Source organism: Emydura macquarii, unplaced genomic scaffold, assembly GCF_026122565.2.
Source record: "Emydura macquarii macquarii isolate MOO-44397 ecotype Brisbane River unplaced genomic scaffold, CSIRO-AGI_Emac_v2 contig_2422, whole genome shotgun sequence".
Taxonomy (NCBI): Eukaryota; Metazoa; Chordata; order Testudines; family Chelidae; genus Emydura; species Emydura macquarii.
Genome location: NW_027132559.1, coordinates 34,874,339 through 34,899,367, shown reverse-complemented (window position 1 = coordinate 34,899,367; position 25,029 = coordinate 34,874,339). Strand labels below are relative to the sequence as shown.

The 25,029-nt window shown below is 40.1% G+C and overlaps 1 protein-coding gene and 1 long non-coding RNA gene across 2 annotated transcripts in view; both read left to right on the top strand.

Moving 5' to 3' along the window:
- Positions 1-25,029, top strand: part of ZNF804B (zinc finger protein 804B) — a 335,249-nt gene that overhangs the window by 166,706 nt on the left and 143,514 nt on the right. The window lies entirely within an intron of this gene.
- LOC137162148 (uncharacterized) lies at positions 174-2,864 on the top strand. The gene is made up of 3 exons (XR_010922300.1): positions 174-268; positions 394-620; positions 2,548-2,864. It is a non-coding gene; the product is annotated as an uncharacterized lncRNA (long non-coding RNA).

Below are 25,029 nucleotides of genomic sequence, written 5' to 3'. Positions count from 1 at the left end.
AAAAGTAATGGGAATCACTTGATAAAATTCTATAGCTTGTGCTATGCAGGAGGTCAGATCGCAATGGTCCTTTCTCATATTAAAACCTATGAATTTACTTGAGTGCCCAAAACTCTACAAAATCATGAAATTCTTCAGTTTATTAATCTGCATTTTTTTTTGCTTTAGGTTACTGAAGTTGTTGCTTGGGTTTTTGGACTTCCCAGCATGCAGTGGACTAGTGACATCATTAGCACCACTAGAGTATGAGTCTACCTATGAGGAAATGGTAAGTCAGCTTTTCTTCAATAGTGAGCGGGTCTCCGTTTGTTCTATTTAATATTCTTATTTTGTATCCTGTAGGTATAGATCCACTCAATGTTGAAGAACAGCTGACTCACGTTTCTCTTTTAGGCAGGCTGAACAACTTCCTCCATCACTGATCAGCAGTGATATTAACATCACCAGGTTATTGAATTTTGGAATGTCTGAGCATGAACAGGAAGTCAAGCAACCCCATGGCAGCAACTTGGACACCTCAAAACAGGAAAAAATACTAGCTAAGCAACTGAAGAATTTAAGGAAATATATGATTTTTTTGAAGTGCTTTTGTCCAAAGTGGAATTTGTTCAGTCAAGATGGTAAGTGGCAAATTTGTCTATTTTTTAAACTTTAATTTTTTTTAGAAATTGATGGTTTTATCATGTATGCTAGAATCCGCATGTAAGGAACTAATAAATAATCATGAATTACCAGCAAGAACTTACATATGGAAGAATCATAAAATCATAGATTAGGGTTGAAAGGGACCTCAGGAGATCATCTAGTCGAACACCCTGCTCAAAGTAGGACCAACCCCACTTAAATCATCCCAGCCAGGGCTTTGTCAAGCCAGGCCTTAAAAACCTCTAAGGATGGAGAGTCCACTACCTCCCTAGGTAACCCATTCCAGTGCGTTCACCACCCTCCTAGTAAAAAGCTTTTCCTAATATCCAACCTAGACCTCCTGCACTGCAATTTGAGACCATTGCTCCTAGTTCTGTCATTTGCCACCACTGAGAACAGCCTAGCTCCCCCCTTCAGGTAGTTGAAGGCTGCTATCAAATCCCCCCTTGCTCTTCTCTTCTGCAGACTAAGGACTTAGAGCACAACACATATTGGCACAATAGAAGATACAATATTATAGCATAATCACCTACCTGTTCACTAATACTAAATTAAGTTACTGTTTTGTCTTTATATACTTGCAGAGAATAATTATAATACACGTTAATAATCTTTCAAATGTTTAGAAATTCTAGAATATTTATTTCTTGAGACATCAAATGATCAAAATAAAATTTCAGAAGTTAAGGTTGAATGTATCTTAAAATATAAGTACCTCAACACTACTTTAAATATTGCACCTTTGAAAGTCAAGCCATTGATTTAGGTGACTTAATATGAATTTGGGTATATTCTGCATGAGCCTGATCAAAACCCACTGAATTCAGAAGGAGTTTTTCCATTGCCTTTAGTGGGCTTTGAACCAGGCCCTATATCCTGTACAATATATAATGTAATACAAACTGCAATTTCTACACCAACTGACATTCAGTACACGCAGGGCATGTCAATGCTTCAAGCTGGGGGTGTGATTCCCAGCTTGAGGAGACATCCTCTACTAGGTCTGATTGACCTAGCATGCTAAAAATAGAATGTAGCTGCGGCTAGCCGCCCTGAGTACATACCCATCCTAGAGGTGATGCATGCACCCTGGGCAGATAGTGCCTCCCACTCCCCCTCACAAGTACATTCTTTATAATGCACTAGCTTGATGAGAGCTAGTGCGAATATGTCTCCTTGAGCTAGAAATTACACCTCCAGCTCCAAGTAGGTCCCAGTCTCTGGAGGCTGAAGTATGGACAGAGTATTACTGTGCCAATATGAGTATTGTAGATGCTGCTGTGTTTCTAAGTAGCAGTACCTTTCACTAAAAATGTTGTGACCTTTTTTTCCCCTCCTATCATTTTCCCTTTTTGGACTTCTTTTGAGTATGGTTGGGGCTGGTGCAGAAAGTGGGACAGCAGAACTTCGGGCCAGGTTTTTAAAGCTATTTATGCACCTAAAGATGTAGCGAGGTGCTTACGCACCTCCTCAATGCTTTTGAAAATCCCATTCGTTACTTCTCTACCTCTTTGGGTGCCTAATGCTTTAAAACTGTCTTTATACTATTCCAGAGATGTGACCCTACAACTTAGGGGGTTGGATTCGGAGGTCTCATGTAAATTAGCTCTTCATCTCGATTGGCAATCTAGGGATCATACTCTCCACTGCCCTGCATAGTATCGCCACATGGCCTCTGCAGGGGTGAATTCTTCCTAGCCACTGTTGCTCTCCCTGGAGCAAGCATGTAAACTGCACTTCCTTGTGCCTAAGAAGGAGGGGTGCAGTAAGCCCATAAAGTAAAAGTTGCAAGAACTAGTGCTGCTTTGGGTACACTACAATATACCGGCACGGAAATGGGCTGCATATCTGCTGCCACACCATAACAACAAGAGCAGTAACAATAACTATTGTATCTTTCAGTTTGAAACTCGTTTCCCTGGTTCTGGATGTCCAAACATCTGGTTTAAAGTTACACCACACTATTGGCTTCTGCAACCGCCTGCCTCCCACAGCTCCTTCTTTTGGAACTGCAAACACAGTGCATAGTTTCTTGGGCACATCTGTCCTTTTCTGAGCTAGGTCCCAATTCAGCAAAGCACTTCAGCATGTCTTTGTAAGACTACTCTTGTGCTTAAAATTAAGTAAGGGCTTAAGTGCTTTGCAGTATCAGGACCCTGTGTGTATCTGAATATTTTAAATACTACAAATATACGTGTGTCTTTCTGTATCTTGAGATATCCTTCCCTGTCTTCTCATTACAAGTCAGAATTGCCAGAGATGGCTACCATAAAGTTTTTGTGTGAGATTTTAAATGCACAAAATTGTAAGAGTCAGGAAATTCAAGCAAAGACTGAAATTAATAATCCAATTTACAAATAAGTACCAGAAATTATAGAATCCCAAAAATTTCACAGCAAAAAAACTTCTGCATGATCCATAAACCATGCAAAGCAAATTTGAAAAAATTATGTTTATAAAATGTCATTTAAAAATATCACCGATATCTATTCACAAGCATCCAAACAAAAATCCATGTTCGAAACGGACAGACCCCCTTTAATTTGTTTATTTTATCTAGAAAAGACATTTGCTGTGTCTGCAACCAACTTTCTCTGTCTGCTACACTCACTTTGTACAGATGTTCTGTAGAAACAGAGGAATGTTCAGGAAGACTGTATATTGTTAGTTACTTACATTTCTAGTTGCTCATATGCAAATATACTGAAGCAAAAGGCTTGATTCTCCATTCACACAAATGGTGGAGTCAGGTAGGCTGTGGAATCACACTGAAGCCAGGATAGTTCCTTCAAGACTGGCACAAGCAAAAGCTAAATCAAGTCTGATGTGTTTCTGTACATCCAAATGAGCACAGAATTTGGTCCTATCACTGTGTACATTGATAAAAACATTTTTAGCATTTAATTTAGTTTAAATACACTGTCATTTTTCACTACTGTTAATATATTGGTGAATCATGATAATGTGAAATTATAGTGTAAATTATACTACATTCTCTACTACTGAGCACTAAAACCAGTAAATTCACACTGCAGAATATACCAGATGTAGCAAGCCTGTACTGGCAAGGAGACAGACTAGCTGACCTAATACTGTAGGTGTTTTCCATCTCTGACTTATATGGTTCCATTTTATTATTACTGGGGTTTTAGGTTAAGATCCAATTGTTATCCTTGCCATGTCATCTAAGTGTAGTTACTCAGAAGTGAACAGTCCTGAGGGACTCTCTTTCTACATTATCATCCTGTATTTTAAGACACCCAACAGTAAGCAGCTCTGAATGTAGAGTGACCTCTTTACAGCTTTGAAAATGAAAAAGCTTTCAAAGCAGGGTTTAAAAAAAGAGCACAGCTGAAATGAAATTCAGTAAGAACAACTAGACTGTTCAGTGCATCTTGTATCTCTTCACACAATTTTCCCTCATGGATTTGAGATAAAAAAAATGCATCTTAGTTGTGTATAATTAATGTCAAGGAACTGTGATCCTACAATGACACAAACTATATTACTGAGAGCAGAAGGTAAAAAGAAATAATGATTGCTCAGCAATTTACACAGGAGAATGAAGGGGAAAGTCATTTTAAATTAATGGTTTTAAGGCCTTGATGTTGCCCTGCCACATTTCATAAATCTTTTCTGAGCTATATCTCCTGTGAAAAGGGACTTCACAGTCACTTAGGGAATACCAAATGGTAAATTTTTCAGGAGAAAACTGTTTTTACATTTTGCTTCAGAAAGCATCCTATGGAGAGAAAGAAGCATTTTAACTTTTAGTGTGGATTTTATATTCTACTGACTGCAAAAAGGATTTATCCTCCTAAAGCAAAATATTTCTCTTCTAAATAATATTCTACCTCCTAGACCTGTATAATAAAAAGTTGATTTTCCCACAATGAGTTGTGTAAACGTTACAGAAGATAACTGTTCAAAGGCTCATTCCATCTCCACAAGATGGAGTTCACCTCTGGCCACCACCATTTCAGTGAGACTTCATATTGCCAAGGCTGTGCAATGGCACTCTGCACAAGGGTGAATTTCACCGTATACACAGGGTCTGCTCTCAGGCCCACTGACAGCAATGGGCAGAACAGTCAATGGCCCCCTAGAAAGGGATGTCTGAGGTCTCAGTGAGCTTCCACTGGACTTTTTTACTTATTTATCATGTGCCATGCAGGTTCGTGGGCGGCTGAGGAGGCGGTATCTGCTACTCAGCTTCCTGTGTCCCTTGGACTCCCCAGGGACATTACTGATGAACCTGGAAAGCTGAGTAGCAGATACCACTGCCTCAGCTGCCCGGGAACCTGCATGACACATAATAAATAAGCTGGACTCAGGGGAGGGACATAGAGCGTGAGCGGCGAGGCCCTCGGAGGAAGGGGATATGTAGAGGAGAGGAGGATATGTATCTATCCTCCCATCCATCCGGGCCTTTTTAAATCACCAGGTCCCTGGGCACTTGCCCCGCTTTGCCTCCTCCTCCTCCCCCCGTCAGTGGGCCTCTCTCCACTGCTGCATATCTTGTAAAATATCAGTCACTTTGTGTGAACCCAGTATCAGAGAGCACAACTGAATCAGTTTACAACAGCAGGAGTATATTTGCCAATATTTGGGCACTTCCAAACATTTGGGGCCAGAGTGGGGTTAGGAAATACCAATGTGCATGTGCCAGAGGCTTGGTATTTTGGTAGCAACAGCATGTTTCCTGCTGACATTCCTCAACATATTCTGTACTTCCCCCTCAAAACCTCTTCTGGATCTTCTATCCAGCAGAACTGGTGTCATGTGTCCTAAAGCATCTCCAATAAGTAGCTGTAACCTCTCATACACATTCTTTTCAGAGGGCTGTATAAAGGAACAGCACAAGTCTTACTTATGAATGCAGGTGAATAGATTCATTTCACATAGACAAATTCATTTAGCATACAGTGAACAAGGAATAGGTAGAAGACCTGCCTTAACACATCCAACAGCTACTTATGAGCCTGCTAGTACCATTTCTGATGTACAAAAAGCTTTTTTGACTCTACATTCTCTACTACTGAGCACTAAAACAAATTGAGTGATAGTGCAAGGGACTCCCTTATGACTATCATTTGCTAAAAACAATCCCTTATGACTCCCTCAGGGCTGCTTCAAAATCTTTCCCAGTGTGAAACATACAGAACCACTAATGCATTTTGTTACTAAAAAACATCACTCATTGGCATCAGAATCCTGAAAGGGACTCCTACAGGAAATTTAAATGTGAAATGAAATCCTATAATCCTTCCACAAACTAAGACATAAGTGTTATGGTTCCAGGCAACTGCACCTGTAGTCCACTCTCCGTGGTCCAGCAAGGGCACCCACTCTAGGCTGTGAGCTCCTCAGCTGTCATGTCTGTCTCCTGAACAGAGTATTTCCAGACTGCACAGCTTCCTGCCCATACTGTGAACTCCCCAGCAAAGTCAGGCTGTCTAAGCAGTCCTGGTTTACTTTTCTCCTCAGAGATGGTAAACAGTGCAATTGCTACAGTTAAGTTATCATGTTGCTTTCCAAGCAAGCACATTTATTCTTAAGGTAAAAGCATTACAGAGAAAACATATTAAGAACAATAAAAGAATGTACACCCATGCTAATAAGTTTACCAGAGATCAACCCCTCATTCTGACAAGGACTCTGGCTGGTGATTAGTTCTTTAAACCCCACAGATGGGTTTTTCCTATGGTCACAAGTTCATCACAGTTTCAGTTCAGAACAAGCATGCTTGTGAGTAAGTCAGTTACTCCTTTGTACAGTTTGTCTTTGAACTTTCCTCATGCAAACAAGTGATGAGCAGAAAGAAGATCTCTCCCCTCAGTTCACTTGAATATTCATGATTGGTTATTTTCAGCATTCACAGCTGTGATTATAGTTACTGGAGTTCCTTGCTAGCAGCTCCCCCTACTGGCTAGCATGGAACTCCAGCAACAGCAGCCATGCAGCTACTTGCAGGATCTGTCCCCACCCCTGCTGTAACCTCCCGGCTACCCCCTCACCCTTCCCACTCCTGAGATGGACTCCATCTCACATGCTTCAGTATTTAATTTTCAACATTTAATATTTTATAAATGTATTATCTAATGCAGGATTCAAACTCACCACCAGAGCATGCTAGTCTTTGCTGGTAATTCTCCCATTCCAATAAAGCTTGTGTCAGGAGTAGAGCTCACAAGGCACTTCCTCCCTGCACCCTATTTTATCCTGGAGTTCTATGCTAGGAACAGGGACAGCTAGTAGTTTAAACCTTGTGGTTCTATTAATTTTTACAGGTAACTGCTCAACTAGTTGCAGTGGGTCACTGGATAGCAAATGTATTGGTTTATTTCAGTGCCTCTGCCAAACAGAAGTGTCAGAAAGCCCAACTAAGTTGTTTTTAAAATGCTGTCTAAGGACCAGATCTTCTCTCAAGTCCCCAAGGAGCAAAAGCAATTTCAAGAAAAAACAAGATAAACAAGAAAAATATGAAAGCAAAACAGCAAGATCTGGTTGTGTATTCTCTTGAAACATCAAGTGTTAATCACAGATTACAGGAAGGAAGGGAGTGGAGGAAGCAGAGCAAAAGATGTACTAAGAAGGTGACATTTTGTGAGTGTGAACAGTACAGTGATTACGATATATCCTCTTTCAGTAAAGGATAACATGTACCAGACTGAAATCTTGGAAATACCATCTGTGAGTGATGCCTGACAGGAAACACTTTTGCTGTTTCTTGATAGAGAATTTGTTTCCATTATTGAACAATACACAGGCTCAACACTCAATTGTTGGTTGGTTGGACAGATAGTTGGGTTGTAGATCAAGTACTTACATGCCCCTCATCATCACAGTAGCACTTGTATTGCATATAGTTGATGTTATGGACAATACTTTCCAGTTGAATAGTACTGAGGAGAAACAGACAATTGGTCCTAGAGGCTTAATGTATAAAACTAAAATCAGTGTATTAGTTTTTTTCTGTGTAACTTGTAGCAGGCAGATGAGATGACATTTCAAGCATCTTTATCTGAAATAACCTTTGGTGTACACAGAAAAGTGTAATACACATAAATTTTGAATTCAGGATAGGATATCTTGTGTGTGTTACACTGAAATGTCTTCCTGGTTCAGACATAAGGAATTGAACAGATGGCTCTCATATTGAAATCCAAGCTGCACCCTTTTTCTCATGCAGAACACTAATGTGTACATTCATTAGATTCAAGGTTTTACACATACCCTGTCATCAGGTTTTTATGCAAGGCTACTATTGGTTTCAATTAAATTCCATATTACAAAATAATGGCTGGATCTAGCCCTAGGTTTTCCAGTTCCCTTCTGTAGTAGTGTTCTTCTACTTTCCAGTTATGAGTTCTCTCTGCTGGCATGTCAGTCTACTAAGAGCTTTAGATACATTAAGAGTTTGTTAAAAACAAAAGTCCTAGGCTGCCTCATTGGTAGTGGTACTTACAAAAAAAAAGTTTCCTTGTTTTTGTGTTCAGGTTTTTAAAATATTTAAACATCAAGGAGCATTAACTTTGCTTGATATAAGAAACTGATGAATATGCAAGAGGAGGTTAATGCAATGGGCAAAATTAATCAATTTCAAGTTTCAACTAATAGCTTTAACAGTTGGACAAATCACATCAAAGGTTTCTCTTAGATGGGTGCTAAGGCTAATTTGACAGAGTGCCTGCCATTAAGAAACAATTACTGGCTTTAGAGTGGCACTTGTCTTTATCCTCCCTTTTAAGACAAACCAAGGGAAAATAAGAAGCGGCACAGAAGAGGAAATGTTGCAGCTACCATTAAATTGCTGGACACATGACTCAAGTACATTTCATTTGCATAGCTTCAATGATCAATAAAATACATTCATCATTATGTAAGTAATACTTACATGTTCTACATGTGATTTAGAGAGGGCATGCTACTGGCTGTGTGTGTCTTAGAACAATTTTCATTGCACTACTTCAACATTATCGGCTAGATGCGTTGCTGTTAGGCTGTGGGTTCCTGGCAGGGGAAAGTCTACCTGCAGCAGAATGCAACAGTGCCAGCTGCCCACAATCCTAGCTCCACCAGGAAGTCTGAAACTGGCTGGCACATAGTGTCATTGAAATGTGGGGCAGAAAAACGTGAGAGGGTGCAGAATGTGGACACCCAAGGGCTCAGCTGGTTCCAGAATGAATGGGGAAAGAGGGTGAGTGAGAGAATGAACAAACATAGGGTCTGACCTTGCACTGAGAGTCATGCAAGGCAGGGGACTGCCCATGTACAAGATTTACTAAATCTCTTTGCTTTTGTGGCTTTGAATCCTAGTGTTAATTTTCCCACTAACAGGTTTGGTTTTGGGTTTTTTTTGTCTTGAATAAAACATAGGCAGCAACATCAGTGCACATATTTCAAGGTACCAAAACCAGCAAACCTTCACTCAGATGACAAACATCCATCTATTTCTGTGGAACTAGATTCATCAAACTGTCCTTGGGCTGTTGTAAATCCTTTACTTTAATAGAATCTAACCATTTCATTCAAAATCCAAAGGTCTACAGTCAGTCTGTTAACCCCTTCTGGACTGTATTACATCACATTGGTTGCTCAGAACATCCAGTAAATGTGTTCACTTAGGGCAGATTTTCAAAAGTGCATGCAGCAACAGAGTATGATTCCAGACTTGTTTTTTCCCCTTAGGATCCACACATTTCGATGGACGTTCCATACAAAAGTGTTGCTGGAGCATACACATGCTCTGGTGCTAGTGAAGAGCCTAATGTTCTTCTAATAGTTTTAACTTAATGTACGCAGCGCATCCAAACTATTGCCTCTACACAAAGTAACGCCACATTTTTTCTTGAAGTATTCCATAATTTATATGATGAGTCATTGACATTCTTCAGAAGGCTTTGCCACTTGCTTCATTCTCAGTGTCACAACTTGTTTTGTTATCAGAATTGTTCTGCCTCCTTATACTAACTTGCAGGCTTTACAAGTCTGAAATGTGTAACTGCTCATTAGGAATCTAGACAAGGCAGGGAGGGGGAACAACAAGAAAACAAACAAAACTACTGATCATGAAAGCATAGAATCAAGTAGCACGCAAAAAAGATGAATCAGGATGAAATCAAAATAACACAAGACAGATCAAAGCTGACCTGGAAACTACAATACCATGCATAATAGCATATTTTTTGTTTGTTGATATTTTCTGAGGCAAGGGAGACATTGTTTACAATTCTCATTAGCAAAGAATGGCCGTGGATACCACTGGTAGTAATTCACACACCTCATCAAACTGAAAAAAAGTGAATAAGTGTCACCCTGTGTACAGTATAAATACTTTATTACAACAACCACTGACATAATGTGTTATCTGCACAAAATACTCAGCAAGGAGTGAACATCTTAAACAGACAAAGTCTAAACAGCAGAATGTTTAAGTTTTATTTTGAAAGTGTTGGGAATAACTCCATAGTAAAGGCACTTTTCTCTAGAAGTAGGATTAAAGTCCCTTTCATAATTCAGTGATTGAATTTAGTGTCTAAATTTACTACAATTATTGATCAGAGTATAGTTTGGATTTTCCATTATATCATTTGGATAAGTTAGTTCCTAACATTTCAAATAAAAACATTTTAAAATGACTGCTGAAATTTTGATCCTTACATTTTCTCTCTCTCTCTTTCTCTCTCTCTTTTCCCCTTTAAACAAGTACAAATCACTAAACTCTAAACTTCACCCACACTTACTATCATCGCAATTTCTCAGACATAGGCCAGCTTTCCAATGTTTCAATTAACCACAAAAAGAGTTATTCCCCTTGTTCATCACAAACTAATTTAGCTGTGCAAAGAAAATCTGACAGACTGCCAAGAAATGCCAGCTACTTCCATTTTCTTAAGCTGTCTGCTTGGCTCACTGAGCCTTCCATCCTTGCTCCAGCCTTCATCCTACCCACTGCTGCTACCTGACAGGCTTTGGGAGTTTTAAATCCTGGGCTGATGGATGAGGTAAAATTAAATCAGAGTGGGATCCCACTCTTGCGAACTGTTTACCAGATGGAAAATCTGCCTCCATTACAGACCTGGAAGCTGTGTTTCTTCAACAAATTTCCCTGCAGACCTTCACTTCTCTCTGACCCTTCCTACCATGCTCTAGCCCCATCAGCAACAGAGGTCTCTGAAGAGAGTTGCAGCCAGTGTTGTCTGTGAAGTACAGTTTACGGTTTTACTACCAAGGAATCTTCTCTGATCTCCCGGTAGACTGGGGTTGGGGCTTGGATGTCAGAGGAGCTAGGGTGAATGGCAGTCAAAATCTGGATCCTGAGAAAAAGGGTACAGCACACTAGGATGACCAGATAGCAAGTGTGAAAAATTGGGACTGGAGGTGGGGAGTAATAGGTGCCTATATAAGAAAAAAACCCAAATATTGGGGCTGTGTCTATAAAATCGGGAGATCTGGTCTCCCTACAGCACCCTGCAAGTAAGGGGATACAGTGTATCACATAAGCTGTCAGTACAATGTTGTGTTTCAAAGATACAATGTGATTGTTAGCTGTATAAACAGGATATCAAATAGGAGGAGAAAGTTAGGGTTACTTCTATATACGACATGGGTGAGATCATTACTGGAACACTGTGTCCGTCAAGATCTGGCATCCATACTTTCAAAAGAACACTGAAAAATTGCAGAGGATTCAGAGAAGAGCAATGGGAATAGTCCAAGGTCGAGAAAACATGTCTTGCAGTGAAACTTAAGGAGCTCAATGTACTTAGGGGATCAAAGAGATGAATAAGAGGTGATTTGTTTGTCGTCTATAAGCACCTGCATGGTGAGAAGATATGATACTAGAGGGCGCTTTAATCCAGTAGGCAAAAGCATAATAAGAGCCAAAGGCTGGAAATTGAAACCGGACCATTTCAAACTGGAAATAAAGCACATATTTTTATCAGTGAGAATAATTAACCATTGAAGCAGGCTGCCTAGGGATGAAATGGATTCATCATCACCTGGAATCCTTAAATCACGATTCTAAGTCAGTCAGGGCTCAAGTTCAACCAGGTGTAATTGGGCTTGGTGTGGATAATGTTCTACAATCTGTATTATGCAACAGATCAAACTAGAGAATCCTAATGGTCTATTCTTGCCTTAAAAGCTGTGAAAGATCAGGGTTATACAATACAATAACACAGTTTCCCATTCATGTCTTTTTTCTGAGCATGTTCCTTGACAATAACCGATTATAAAGGACCATATTGTTAAAACCCACAGGAGCACAGCCAGCAAAAGAAACAGGTTTATCTCACAGACTACCTGACAACTGCTCCCTTCAAAGGCCTTGGACATCTGTGCGTCATGGGTGCTTCAACCCTGCAGAAGGCCACTTCCATGCTGCTCACCAGAATCATCTTCTCACATAGCAGCAGAGCTTTTTGGGTAGTCATGCGTCTTTTGCTACCTAAAGCACACCTTTGCTATACTCTCTTTGCAAGGGGAATTAATGCAACCCAGAATAAACTCTCACTGGTTTGGGCCAGGAGATATTGAAGACTAGCCTAGACAGCATATTAGAAATATGTTATACAAAATATCCCAGCACTAATAGGGGGATGGACACAATCTTATACAGCAGGGATTTTCTAGCTCTTATTTCTGTTATTCTTTAGACTGTTTTTCTTTAACAAAAGTATCACATCATGGTCAATTACCTGAAGAAATCTGACATGATAACATTGTTCTGTCTTCTCAACTTTAATTGTGTAACTTAGTGCAGGTTTTTAAAAGTAACAGTGTGCAGCACAACACCTAAATGTGCCTTTTTCATTTAGCTAAACACAGCAGTTCATAAATATTAAAAGTATGTTCTTCACATATCTACTGGCGTTTGATTAATAGAGAAATCTGGTGTCTGCTTACAGTATGTTTAGAAGGTCAATAATTATCACTAGAATTTATAATTAAAAGTCTTTATAAATCTTTATAAACAATGGATAGAATTGCTGGTTTTGATTGACAACGAAATAGGAAAAATATCTCCTAATTATTCCTTTGATGAATTTGGCTCATTATCCTGTGTTGGAGGAAAGGAAAACTGAAGAAACAATGCATTACAGCTCACCCTTTCAAATGCATCAACATGGAATGTCAGTTACATATTTTGCATTGTTATAAAGTAAACAAAGGGATAGTCAGTGAGATTGAAATGTACTAAACTTATAACCAGCAAAATAGGATGAAATTTAATAAGGACAAATGCAAAGTACTCCACTTAGGAAAGATCAATCATTTGTACATATACATAATGGGAAATGACTCCCTAGGAAAGAGTACTGCAGAAAGGGACCTGGGGGTCATAGTGGATCACAAGCTAAATATGAGACAACACTGTTGCAAAAAAAGCAAACATTGTTCTGGGACGTATTAGCAGGAGTTTTGTAAGCAAGACACAAAAAATAATTATTCTGCTTTACTCCATGCTGATTAGGCCTCAAATAGAGTACTGTGTCTAGTTCTAGGCACCATATTTCAGGAAAGATGTGCACGAATTGCATTAAAGTCCAGAGAAGAACAACAAAAAAGATTAAAGGTCTAGAAAACATGATCTATGAGGGAAGATTGAAAAAACTGGGTTTGTTTAGTCTGGAGACAAGAAGACTGAGGGGAGACATAGCAGTTTTCAAGTGGAGAGAGAAAAATTGGTCTCCTTAACATATGAGGCTAGGACAAGAAACAATGGGCTTAAATGCAGCAAGGGTGGTTTAGGTTGAACATTAGGAAAAACTTCCTAATTGTCAGGATAGTTAAGCACTGGAATAAATTGCCTAGGCAGGTTGTGGAATCTCCTTCATGGGTGATTTTTAAGAGCAGATTGGACAAATGCCTGCCAGGGATGATCTAGATAATGTTTGGTCCTGCCTTGAGTGCAGGGGACTAGACTCAAGGTTCCTTCGAGTCCTATGATACTATGACAAGGAAATACTACTTTAAGCATAGTGTAGACAACTGTAGACTTCACCTCCATGAAAACTCATTGTGACAAACACTGATTGATTTTTAAAAGGACTGGATTATTTTGTGATTATTGACAATTTATGCAGCCATATAAGCAAACATAATGATATGGGTTATCAAACCTCTGTCTTAGAAATTTAAGCCTGGGTTGGTTAAGAAGGCATTTTCTCCCGTTTACAGCCTTCCATAATCAACTAGTTATTTTTATCTTCCTCTAAACCATCAACTACATGTTGGTGCCACAACTGGAAAACTTCACTAGCCGTATTAATAGCCTGATTCAATAGAACTCATTGCTTTGTTTGCTTGTATGAGGTCACCAACACATTTCCTCCCATTGCCTCCTCTTCAGTTGTTAAGTGAACTCTATTTTAATACTGCCTTTTTTCAGTCCCTTCACACAATCTTACTGTTGGTGCGAGAACCTTCTCCTTTGCACCCCCTGGACACTATTAGGAAAGCTGGTCAGCAGTTAATGCAGCAATATTTTTCCTGGCCCTTCTAAAATGGGGCATTCCCATGATTGGGAGCAGTGGTCCGCAAGGGAGTCCCCGATACTCCATATGTGATGCAGAGGGTAGCAGGGGACTCTAGATCCAGCAAGCCAGAAAGCCTTTGTGCAGATGGCCCTAGTCTCCTTGGGATCACTGGGGATCTGTGGCGCTTAAACCATCTATTGAGTATGTCATTCATTATGGGCTAGACAATGTGCCCTGAGTTGGGGCCATACAAGGCTGTGCTGCCCAAGGAGCAGACCAGAGGACAAATTATGACTAGAGCTAAGCAAAGTTTTTCAGACAAAACTTTTTTTCACTGAAGAATGCGGATTTAAGTCAACCAAAACATGCTGCAAATTTGTGGCCAATTCACCAACTAGTTTTTGTTAAAATAATTTGGCAAAAAAAAAAAATCAAAACATTTTGATTTGAGACAACATTTCAATTCAGATTTTACCTCAGTTTTATTTTTAAAATATCTTTAAAAAAACAAACAAAAAACCCACTTGAAAACTAAATGTTTCATTCAATGTAAAATTAAAAAAAAAATTTTTTTTGTTTTCTTTAGCCAGTGAACCAAGAAAATCAGTTTCTTGCACTGCTCTAATTATGACTCAGTCACAATTCTTCTTGTGCTCCCCTCTTGGTCTGGGAGGGGGAGCAAGTAATTTAACACCTTTTCATGGGACAGCTTTCTCCCCCTGTATGCCTGGCTGGTGACTGGCAGGGATTGCATGGGTGGGATGAAAGAGGGGTCTTCCCATGCTCCACACTCACTTGCAGGGTAGGTGTATCAAGTAAGTACCCACTGCTTTTCTGTGGACAGAGTCAAAATGTGAGCAGGAGAAAACAAGGGAGTAAATGTGGACTTATTGCCCCGTATTGCTCTGTTTAGCCCTGTAAGGGCTGTGACAGTCTAGCCCTGTGTTTTTATAAACTCTGCTATTCACCATTTGCTCTTTCTTATTCCCCTATTTAGAGCATTTCACTCAGCCAATCAGGAATCAGAAACGTACACATGGCTTCAGTGGCCAATCAGAAATAATAACAAATAATGAATAGCTGAAGCACAGTTTGTTGCAATCTGAAATTTTAAAAATATTCAGTCAAATTAGTCAAAGAATACTTACAAATACTTACAAATAACAGACATGTTCAGAGAAAATCAGGATTGGTTTATAATTGACTCACTAACCATAAATTAAGCTAAATTCCTGACAAATATTCATATCTAGAGGTGGTCAACATTTTTCCAGTGGAACTTTTTTCAGTCACAAGTGCTGATTTGTTGAAACTGAAATGTTATGCAGCAATGTGGTGATTTCAATGAAATTTCATCAGATTCCTGACTAGTTTCCTGCAAGTTCACCCACCTGGCTCCTCAGGTTTCCAAGGCTTCCTATCTCCATGGCAGCCCATCAGGCAAACTGCCTCACAGCAGAGGATTCCAGGGTTCCTGGCTTTTGAGGGAGAACACTGCGGCTCTCATGGTTTCCTGGCTCCCAGAGCAGCCCTATTCCCTGCCTGGTGGGCTGCCAGTGCTTTGAGCAACTTAGCAAGCTTAGAAAAGGTTGAAATTAAATGTCATTTTGACTCTTTTAAAATGGAAATTGGAATTCCTGTTTTGTGCGAAATTTCAAAAATTCATGGTTGGTTTCTTTTTTGGAACAATTTTTTTTTTTAATTGTTGGAATTTCCCATGAAATGGAAGTTCTGGTTTCTAGCCATTTCTATTCACAACGAATAGTTTGGCCAGCTGTAGTCTTACATCTGCTGAAGCCTTAAGTTTACTAACTACAAATGCCAATGACTATAGAATTCGTAGAGCCAGTTTCAAATTAAATAGAGCATAGAGATCATGGTGTTTCTAAAGTTCAGATAAATTAAGCTCAGCAATGTTAAGTAACTGTTTTTCAGGGGTCACACTTAGCCAGTCACATACTGAGAAGTTTCATCAAAAAGTGGAAATGTATGAAATACAGCGACAGCTTGTAAGGGATGAAGGGCTTATTTTGTATAGTATTAGGATCAACATTTTGTGTTTCTATATGAATAAAGTGGTAGAGCAGCATATATCTTGTTTTACCCTACCAGCATTCAGTGTCCCGGTGTGGCTGTCATAGCATGAGAAGAGTTCTGTGGTTCACTAATTTGTCATTTTTGATTAGGTTGTTTCAGTGTGTCTCGGAGAAAATCAGATAGTAGAAACAGGAATGAGTGTAAATGGGCTGACCTGCGTTCAAGGGAGTTTCTATAAAATGCTGTGTGATTTCTGCTGCTTTGAGTTTTATTTTTTAATCTCCAAAATGGAATGTGTTGGTCCATTTAATCCTGCAGATAAAATAGCAAGTGCATGTAATCAGAGGTTTTATTCCCCTATTCTGCCTAGAGTTGAAACTCTATATAAGATACTTACATAGCCCCTGTTACTGTAGTATCTGAGTACCTCACAATTATTAATGTATCCTCACAATGCCCTTGTAAGGAAAGGAAGTGCTATTATCCCCATTTTACAGATGGGAAAAGTAGGCACAGAAAGACTAAGTGATTTACATAAGGTTATGCAGGAGGTCTGGGCGGGAACAGGGAGCTGAAGCCAACTCTCAGGCTACTGCTCTAACCTCTGGATCGTCCTTCCTCTTTTTTACATGATTGGATATATAGCTGTATGCAACCTAAATTGAAACAGGTGCTTTTATAGCAATCTGTATAGACAAAGGAATCAGTAAATTCAAACATTCAGATTAAGGCTGCGCAGAACACCTTTGTGACAATGGAGATGATAACAAGCTTGCAAAGCACTTGCTGCAATTCCAAGAGTCCTGTTCTTTTCCCATTCAAATTTCCAGGGTGAATTATTATTAGTCGGCACCATGACTTGTGATGTCATGTCATTCCATGTAGACATTTCAATACATATCAGACATGTCTCAGTGCAGCATAAAAAAATTGAGATTTTAAACTGAGAATGAATGTCAGTGAATGTATTTTATTGAGGTCTAAACATACACCAGGAGCAAAGTAATGGAAACATGTTCCCTTGAAACATTTTCTAAAAACAGAGGGCCAAATTCTGTCACCAGTTATACCCCAGGATCACCAATGATTTCATAGAAACTGAGAGCAGAATGGGCACAGAGCATTTTTAAAAAGAATTATCCATAACTAGATGAGATTGGATGGCTTTGGTCTCTATTCAAGAGCACACACAGTCCTGCATCCCTAGGGCCTGGCTTCAAATTCTGCCTCTATCTGTTGATATGGTGATAAGCATGGTGTAAGAACACACAGAGAGAGAAAACACTACTCACCTCTGTAGTGTTATTAAATCTTGTATATATCAGGAGCACTAACTTAAAAAGTACATAACTACAATATGCAAAATGTGTTAACAGTTAAATAAGATGTAGTAGTAAACCACAAATTACCATCTGAAATGTGTAAATGTGTACCATACGAAAATCAGGGCAAGCTGTATTTTTGTTCAACCTCCTTTGCTCAACCCAAAAGTCAGTGCTTTCTGCCTAATTAAAAAATGTAATGGTATGCTACAAAAAATATAAATTCACAACTGATCTAAGCCTAAAAAACATCATCTTTGCTGATAGGCAGCGGATAACTCTTTTTATTTTCAAGTATCTGAGTCATTCCCATTACGAGTTAGCACTCATAAGAACTGTGCAGAATGCAAAGTACAAATGAGACCTGAAAAGAGCTTACAGTACACAGAATGTTATTTCAGACTATCAGCTGTATCACTGAAGTAGGGTATTGAGGTCACCAAGACATCAAAGGATTATGTAAATTTACAAAATCACTAAGAGCCTCTTGTCTATAATGTCTTATTCCAATGTTTAGATCACACACCAAGATGCAGGAGCCAAGTTGCAGACTATTGAATTCTCTCTCTGTTATTATTTTTAGCATAGGGCTCAATCCTGGGAACACATTTTGCTTTATAACTTATAAATCAGTTATAAGCACCCAAATTTTCAGAGTTGCTGAGCATCCACACTTCTCAGTGAAGTCAATGTGAGCAGTGGGTGCTCAGAAGTAAGGCCAATCAAATTTTAATGTAAATTTTTGATAAAACATTTGGTTTTCAACGAAACAATTTTCACAAGCATCTGCTTTCCACGGAAAAAATCATTCTTGCAATGAAAAACTGAATGATCAAAAACTGAAATATTCAAAAAAACAAAACAAAAAATCTGAAAATGTTTTGATCTGGAAATGCTTCTGTGGTGCCCCATGGGAGTTGTAGTTGCTTTGTGTCCTCATTCTTTTCCATAGGCTGGGGGCCCCAGACAGACTACATCATCCATGATGCACCATGGACAGGGATTCCCAGGATGCATTGTCTCCCTTCTTCCTAGAAAAGAGACTGTGGTGCTTCATGGGAGATGTAGTACAACCAGGAAGCCTGGCCAATAGTAAAGAATAGAGAACATAAGGCATCTAAATTAAAACACCTATGAGACATCATGGCAGCATTTCCAAATCAAAACTGGTTCTCAGCCAAAATATTTCAGTATCGTTACCCCTTTTTGACCTGAGCAGCTAGTCAGAATTCAGGGCCCAGAATTCCAGACAGAAATAGACGTTGATGATGGAGTTTGGTATTTTCTTTGATGAAACCCTATTTATTAACAAGGAATGTACAAAGTCCTGCTTCTCTGAACACAGGAGGAACCCAACCTAGGAGATAAGCTTGGGCTGTAAGCAAAGAAGCTCTATCAGCCAGTGCCCTGACCCAAAAGCTGTCTCTAGGCTTCTTCTGAGATCAGACTTTCAGGCTGCTTCATGGCTTTCTTGCTTCCTCTCAGTCTATCTCAGTTTGTTGTCTGTCCATACCTGCCCCGGGGAGAGAGACTTTTTTGCACACACCTGGTCAGAACAATACCAGTGGAACCCTCTGCCCTTAGGCATTAATTTCTGAGCAGAAATGATGCCTTGTTTTAAGTGTCAACCCTTAACATCCCTTACAGTAATCTTAAACGTAGAGCGCATTCAGACATCAATTTCAATGAGGTTTTAATCGAGTTCATAACAATATCGCTTGTTTCATCATCTTGATGAGGCCTAAAATGGTGACCCATAACCAAGCCCAAACAGAAACAAAAGAAACAATTTAACAAATTACAAATGATATAAGTGAAACTTTTTACATCTATATATATATAGTGTCTGACAGGATGTCTTCATATCACCAACACAAAAGAATTTACTTCCAAACAGATCTTTGTGGACCTTTTCTCTCAAGAGAACTTAGACTTTGCTGAGATAGCCACTCCACTGCCACAAGTCCTTTGGGTTCTTATCAGTAGTCCCCCAAACAGTAAGCACGACCATCTGTGTCTACTATGAAAGGGGTTTTAAAACATGGATAGGCCAAAACAAGAGCAGTCACAAGAGCCTTATTAACTCCGAAAAAGCTACATCACATTCTACTGACCATTGAAATGATTTCCCTTTCTCACCCAATGTATGCAGTGGTTTTGCCATATTGACAAAAAAACCACAAATAAACCTTCTCTAATAGGAGCAGAGTCCTCTGCACATCTGCGAGAGTCTGGGGAGTTGGCCAGTTCTGTACAGCCTCAATTGTTTTTGTCAATGGAAATTCCCACTTGTAGTTTTCCGCAGCACCAGCATTTGCCAGATCCAACAGTTCACTTTTTGCAATTGTGGTTCTCTTTTTTTATTATTTACTGATTGTCAGCAAATGAACAGGGATCAGTTCTTGTTTCAGATCCACAAGAACTTTAGCAGCCAAGATTCCCCATGTCTCAAGACAGGTTTCAATCACTCCCCATCTTTCCCTTTTTCCCTGGAAAGCTACCACCACATATAGTTGCTATAACGTTTGCTGCCCCTGGGGGGGCAGGACAATTTGTTCACTGCAAGCCAATTACAAACCATTTGTTTCACCTCAGCTATATCTTTAAAGAGAATTTCCGCAGACTGAATTCGTAAGACATCTTTCCTGATAATGATTACAAAGTTATTAGCTATAATGAAATCCAAACCAGTTGTTAGCTGATGCACTGTTTGTGTGAATTCCAGAGGTCCAATCTTCAAACCCAGTTTTTGGGCAGTTCCCCTTGCCCCCAGTCACTGTATCCATTTCAGACCAGTTAGGTTGTTTATTTTCAGATCTCTGATTTCCTATCTGGTTTAGCGTATCTGTTTTAATAACTGTTGTTTTAGCCAGCGTCAATCACCCTTGTGCATTTCACAGACTCCATTACATTCGATTGCCAAACTCCCATTGTTGTTCTTCAACTGTCCAGATCTAAACAAAAATGGTGGAATTGATCCGTGTACCACCAAACTTTGCCCCTTCCTCTTGGTGTTCCCTCACTTCCTGAACTTGGAGAAGGGCTTTCATTAGATACTTGTGGCACTTTGTCTTGGCATGCCTTAAATTTATAACAATCCTTCTTTGAGGCCAGTTTTGTCACACTCCCAGCACTTGAACTGTTTCTTTTACATTTTGCATTATTGCTAATTTCCCTTTCTAAAAAACCAAACTTGTCAATTTTTCTAATCAACCAATAAGGTCACGAACCAGATTAGGATCTCCCTTTCCCTTATACACATTAGACACAGCGCTGTATTTACAGAACTCATGGCGTTCAGATCCATTCTTCCACACTAGCGGCAGCTTCTACCGCTGGTGCACTGCTGCAAGGAGAGATTCCAAGTTCTGTGGCGAATACCACAGCCTTTTGGAGTATCTTTGGCCTCTTTTTATTGATCTTGATCAGCAGGTCCAAGTTCAAGTCCAATTTATAAATTGGTCCATTGACAATTTGTCCTGGATGTCTTCTGTGGTGTTTGGATACACCAGGAACACAAATCTCTGCAGGTCCTCTGCCAGTTCTGGGGGGTTTCTTCTTTCCTGCTCCTAACTTTCAGCTGTGCCTTGGCAAGCTCCAATTAATGTGAACCAGATGTGAAGGGTTTGTATCCATCTCTTTTGTGGAGATAAGTTCTGCAGCATAGTCAGAGCCAGTGCAGCCATTTGAGCTTCGATGTTGAATTGGGCCAAATAAGCCTCCCAGGGAGTTTTTCCCTCAAAGACAGTGAGCTTTTGCATCATTTGAGCTGAGACTACCCAGCTTCTCCCCTGTGAGCCTCTGAGGGTTACAAACAGGTTAGAAATCTGTTATAAATCTCTACTCTTACCAAAGACTTCAATTTCACATCCCGGTGGCTGCCTTCCACTCTGATCTGTGACTCTTTGATTTTTTTATAGAGCTGTATTTTCAGCTCCTTAAGTCCTTGTTACAGCTCATCTCTGTTAGCAAGTTCCAAGTTTACCCCACTTCAGTTTGCTTGGTCTTCACTATATCATGGAAAACTTCTGGTCAGTGGCAAATTGTTGGTCACCTCATCAATCTATTTTGCCATTTCAGCTGAGGTCATTAATGTACTGCAATCACTTGAGGAAGACGGCAGCCAAAGTCAGCATTTGGAACAACCTGTTCAGAAAATTGGCCGGTTTAACCTGGCGTGTGAGTCCCTGAATGCTTAGAACATCAGCCCTTGCCCTCTGCTATTCAACAGCAGTGTACTGTGTTCCTGCCTGGTGTCGCTCGTCTCACATGAGGCTGGAAAATGTAGCATTTAACAAAGCTATGTGTATTGTTACTGGGATTTTACGGGTAATCCCGTTGCCATGGCTACCGATACTTAGCAACATAGCACCACCCCCATTCACCATGAGAAGGCCTCTTTCATGTTGTTGGCTAAGATCTGCAAGAATAGCGACCTGCTGTTGTATGCAGACCTCTTCAGCCACCCACCAGCTCGCCTGTCTTCTAGACGCCAATTATGATAATTTATGCCACCACAGGACATGACGGTGGAATCTGCTTGGTGCAACGACTGGTCAGTGACGATAGTCGTTAATCATTCTCTCATGACTGATCCAACCATCTGTCCACAAGGCACCTGTGGTCATCTCTGAACCATTTTTGAACAGGACAGGGTAACTGTGCAGCCTCTCTCTTTAAATGAGGTTTTTCTAATGACTCATGATGCAGCTGCAGTCAACTCCAGTTTATGTCACATGTGCCGAGTGCCCACTGACTTATTTCAATGATATGCTACCGACTCTCCACCTGGCTGATGATGACGCCATTAAAAGGTTGGGCACATTGCGCATATTCTGATATATAGCTGAGTTTCCCAATCCGTCCAGACACTTTATAGTTGTTGCTCCAACAGGAATCTCATCTTGGCCTGCAAGCCCTCCCTGAGCCCATGCTGGGAGCTCCAGCTCTTGTTTTAGATCTCGTCTTAATTCCTTTTGCAATGTCTCCAGCTTCTGTTTTAGGTCTTGCTTTAATTACTTTTGTCCTTTAATGCCTGCTAGCCATTTTTGATTTCTGCAAGCCCGTCTCTTATTTTTCCTATCTTGGTTCAACAGAAACACCAGATCACAATTTCTCTTCTTGGAAACTGGATCCCACTGCTGACACTCATGATACCCTTTTTGTCCCAAGTAGCTAGTCAAAATTCAGGGCCCTTGGAATGTTCCAGCTAGGAGTAGAAATTGATGATGGAGTCTGGTATTTTCTTTGATGCAATCTTGTATACTTACAAGGAAAGTGCAACGTCCTACTTCTTCAAATGCAAGAATAACCAAAGCCAGGAGATAGAAGCAAAACAAGATTTCATCGAGCACCCTCAATCCAGAACCTACCACTAGGCTTCTCCCAGGGTCACTACATGCTTACAGGCTGCTGCTTGGCTTTCTTCCTGCCTCTGAGTCTCTCCTCCCCTCCAGTTCGACTGCCCCCCACTCCCTCAGTCAGAACAATAGCCTGTGGAACCCTCTGCCCACATGGTGCTAGTTAATGGGCACACTGCATTATGCCTTGTTTAAGGTGTGTCCCCTTAATTGTCCTTTACAGCGGTGTTAAATGAAGGGCATGTTCACCGATCAGTTTCAACAAGGTTTAACCCAGCTCATAACGGTATTCAGATTTTTGCAGGAAAAAAAATAAAAATTTTCCATGGTAAAAAACCCAACATTTTTATCAGCTCTACTCAGGAGCCTGAAAATCAGACCCATCAATGAGTTTGTATGTGAATGTGAAGACACAGTGATGCATGTCCATGTATTTCACAGTAGGAGCAGGCCCCTCTTAGAACCCCTGATTAAAGGATTTTCACTCATCTAAACTTGGACAAATGGCATTTGGTCTCTCCAGGTGTAGGCCCAGCTTGTGGCTCACCCTGAGCAGGTGTGCATGGAATTGGGGAGAGGATGAGAGGAGCCATCCAGCATGTGTCCCTGCACAGGGACTAGGCGCATTCTGGCTTGGAATGGAGCCACTGCTCCCTACTAGTGCGGCAGCCAGTGCTATCATCACTCACAGGGAGGAGCAGGGTGAGGGCAGAAGTCTGGCCCCACAGCACAGCGAGCTAGCTGGGCACAGGTGGAAATGCAGAGTTTAGCCAATGTGCACTGCCCTGGAGAGTCCCAGGAGTCACAATGGATGAGTGGGCTGGAGTCCCCCCTGGGGTTCCTGCTGCAGTGTGGCTGTTCTGATTCTCCAAAATCATCTCAATGCAGGGTGGTGCTTCTAGTCCTAATCCAGCCCTTACTCTCCATTATTGACTCCCATATCAACACTTTACAAGTTCACAAGTCAAAACCAGATGTTCTGCATGGCTTAAAGTGATAAAAGAAGCCCTCAGAAGTTAGCTTTGATTTGGGAAACATGTTTTTATTAGATCACACAGTTGTCTGAAGAATACATGTTAAGCAAGGTCTATTGGCCAAAGTTGCATCCCAGAGGTTCAGAAGTACATCTGTACTACTTCCCAGACCACCAGACTGATTAAAGCAGTTACTTTTTGTAAGAGGAAATCCATCAGCTAGGATTAACAAGCCTGTGAATGTTGCCAGAAAAATTAACATTCCTTCTCATTCATCCTGCAGAATTGAGTACTGACAGCTGTAGCCCTTAAATGTTAGAGTAATACATAAAGGCAGAAGTGTTTATTCATTAAACAAATTTACACTCTCTCTAGGATCCTTTTGCACTGCAGTTCACTGGAGCCACTAAAGTCTTTATTTAGCTCTGAATGGTGTCTCCCTTTTGCCTAGCACAAATGCTATAGCTATATTTTGGGACAAAAATTTAAAATGTGGGAATAATTCAAGACAAAACTAAAAATGCTAATTCAGATGTGGTTTTTAAAAATAAGATACAAAAGATAACATAAGTGATATGGTAGTGACCTACAAGTAGAAGTCTTCATTGAACCACACTTTCATAATACGTAGAGTATATTAAATTGAATCATATTTAGGCTTAAATCTTGACTAGGGTAACAAGTGTGTTTTGGAGTCTTTCTTAGTTTCACTTGTGCACATAAGATAAGCACTACAGAAACAGTCACTATTATAAGACCTCTGGATGAGTCCTGATCCCTCTGAAGTAAGCAGAAAAACTTCATGGTAGTATGACTGGACCATAGGCCAAATAAACAGATATGTTAAAATTAAGACTAAAGGGCTGAGTTCCAATGTCAGTTACATTCGTGCAAGTCCTGTTGACTTCAACAGGTCCAGATTTTGGCACTGAACATTTTCTGAGGCTGTTTTAGGGCAATTTAAAGCTTTACCTCCCAACTAGTCAATCTGCATCCAGGACTTTCTAAAATGTAATGTTATTTCAGTACAAGTCTTGTGCTGTGCAACTCACAAACAAGAGTGTACGATATGCAGAAAATGAATTCCAACTTAGATGGATACAATAGTCAGGAAAGGGAACAGGGTCAGCTGTCATGTGCAACTCTTGGAATCAGTGGAAAAATTAGAAGATATGCAACTTTTAGTTGAGTCAGTTAGTGTTCC